This window comes from Oncorhynchus keta, unplaced genomic scaffold, assembly GCF_023373465.1.
Source record: "Oncorhynchus keta strain PuntledgeMale-10-30-2019 unplaced genomic scaffold, Oket_V2 Un_contig_2152_pilon_pilon, whole genome shotgun sequence".
NCBI classification, from domain to species: domain Eukaryota; kingdom Metazoa; phylum Chordata; class Actinopteri; order Salmoniformes; family Salmonidae; genus Oncorhynchus; species Oncorhynchus keta.
This window is the reverse complement of record NW_026282491.1, coordinates 95,001-97,500: the sequence shown is the minus strand read 5'-3', so window position 1 is coordinate 97,500 and position 2,500 is coordinate 95,001. Positions and strand designations below refer to the sequence as shown.

At 44.2% G+C, this 2,500-nt stretch overlaps 1 protein-coding gene and 1 long non-coding RNA gene across 10 annotated transcripts in view; both read right to left on the bottom strand.

The window, feature by feature from the left end:
* LOC127921140 (WD repeat-containing protein 19-like) overlaps positions 1–2,500 on the bottom strand; it is a 98,921-nt gene that overhangs the window by 53,950 nt on the left and 42,471 nt on the right.
* Positions 1–2,500, bottom strand: part of LOC127921143 (uncharacterized) — a 5,590-nt gene that overhangs the window by 2,262 nt on the left and 828 nt on the right. For 8 of the 9 annotated variants that reach the window (XR_008108292.1, XR_008108288.1, XR_008108287.1 and 5 more), the window contains one exon: positions 1–2,500. This exon is cut by the window's left edge and continues 501 nt beyond it; it is cut by the window's right edge. This is a non-coding gene — a long non-coding RNA (uncharacterized LOC127921143). The other variant, XR_008108291.1, reaches the window with a different exon arrangement.

The following is a 2,500-nucleotide window of genomic DNA, read 5'->3' as shown; positions in this document are numbered from 1 at the left end:
CTAACTGTCTGTAGCTCAGGACCTGACTGTCTGTAGCTCAGGATCTAACTGTCTGTAGCTCAGGACATGAATCAAGGATCTAACTGTCTGTAGCTCAGGACATGAATCAAGGATCTAACTGTCTGTAGCTCAGGACCTGACTGTCTGTAGCTCAGGACCTGAATCTAGGATCTAACTGTCTGTAGCTCAGGACATGAATCAAGGATCTAACTGTCTGTAGCTCAGGACCCGAATCAAGGATCTAACTGTCTGTAGCTCAGGACCTGACTGTCTGTAGCTCAGGACCTGAATCAAGGATCTAACTGTCTGTAGCTCAGGACCTGAATCTAGGATCTAACTGTCTGTAGCTCAGGACCTGAATCTAGGATCTAACTGTCTGTAGCTCAGGACCTGAATCTAGGATCTGACTGTCTGTAGCTCAGGACATGAATCAAGGATCTAACTGTTTGTAGCTCAGGACCTGACTGTCTGTAGCTCAGGATCTAACTGTCTGTAGCTCAGGACATGAATCAAGGATCTAACTGTCTGTAGCTCAGGACATGAATCAAGGATCTAACTGTCTGTAGCTCAGGACCTGACTGTCTGTAGCTCAGGATCTAACTGTCTGTAGCTCAGGATCTAACTGTCTGTAGCTCAGGATCTAACTGTCTGTAGCTCAGGATCTAACTGTCTGTAGCTCAGGACCTGACTGTCTGTAGCTCAGGACCTGACTGTCTGTAGCTCAGGATCTAACTGTCTGTAGCTCAGGATCTAACTGTCTGTAGCTCAGGATCTAACTGTCTGTAGCTCAGGATCTAACTGTCTGTAGCTCAGGATCTAACTGTCTGTAGCTCAGGATCTAACTGTCTGTAGCTCAGGACCTGACTGTCTGTAGCTCAGGACCTGACTGTCTGTAGCTCAGGACATGAATCAAGGATCTAACTGTCTGTAGCTCAGGATCTAACTGTCTGTAGCTCAGGACCTGAATCAAGGATCTAACTGTCTGTAGCTCAGGACCTGACTGTCTGTAGCTCAGGATCTAACTGTCTGTAGCTCAGGACATGAATCAAGGATCTAACTGTCTGTAGCTCAGGACATGAATCAAGGATCTAACTGTCTGTAGCTCAGGACCTGACTGTCTGTAGCTCAGGACCTGAATCTAGGATCTAACTGTCTGTAGCTCAGGACATGAATCAAGGATCTAACTGTCTGTAGCGCAGGACCCGAATCAAGGATCTAACTGTCTGTAGCTCAGGACCTGACTGTCTGTAGCTCAGGACCTGAATCAAGGATCTAACTGTCTGTAGCTCAGGACCTGAATCTAGGATCTAACTGTCTGTAGCTCAGGACCTGAATCAAGGATCTGACTGTCTGTAGCTCAGGACCTGAATCAAGGATCTGACTGTCTGTAGCTCAGGACCTGAATCTAGGATCTAACTGTCTGTAGCTCAGGACCTGAATCTAGGATCTGACTGTCTGTAGCTCAGGACATGAATCAAGGATCTAACTGTTTGTAGCTCAGGACCTGACTGTCTGTAGCTCAGGACCTGAATCTAGGATCTAACTGTCTGTAGCTCAGGACATGAATCAAGGATCTAACTGTCTGTAGCTCAGGACATGAATCAAGGATCTAACTGTCTGTAGCTCAGGACCTGAATCTAGGATCTAACTGTCTGTAGCTCAGGACCTGAATCTAGGATCTGACTGTCTGTAGCTCAGGACCTGAATCTAGGATCTAACTGTCTTTAGCTCAGGACCTGAATCAAGGATCTGACTGTCTTTAGCTCAGGACCTGAATCTAGGATCTGACTGTCTGTAGCTCAGGACCTGAATCTAGGATCTGCATATTATTGATACCATTTGAAAAGGAAACACTTTGAAGTTTGTGGAAATGTAAAATTAATGTAGGAGAATTATAACACATTAGATCTTGTAAAAGATAATAAACATTATTTGTTGTTGTTTGTACCATCATCGTTGAAATGAGAGAGAAAGGCCATCATGTATTATTCCAGTCCAGGTGCAATTTAGATTTTGGCCACTAGATGGAAGCAGTGTATGTGAAACGTTTTAGACTGATCCAATGAACCATTGCATTTCTGTTCAAAATTCTGTATCAATACCCCACCAAATGTGCCTAATTGGTTTATGAATACATGTTCTAGTTCATAATTGTTCACTCTCCTCAAAACAAATAGCATGTTATTATTTCACTGTAATAGCTACTGTAAATTGGACTTTCACAGCATAACAGATATGTATGTCTATGTCCTGGGAAATGTTCTTGTTACTTACAACCTCATGCTAATCGCATTAGCCTACGTTAGCTCAACCTCATGCTAATCGCATTAGCCTACGTTAGCTCAACCTTCATGCTCATCGCGTTAGCCTACGTTAGCTCAACCTCATGCTAATCGCATTAGCCTACGTTAGCTCAACCTTCATGCTCATCGCATTAGCCTGCGTTAGCTCAACCTCATGCTAATCGCATTAGCCTACGTTAGCTCAACCTTCATGCTCA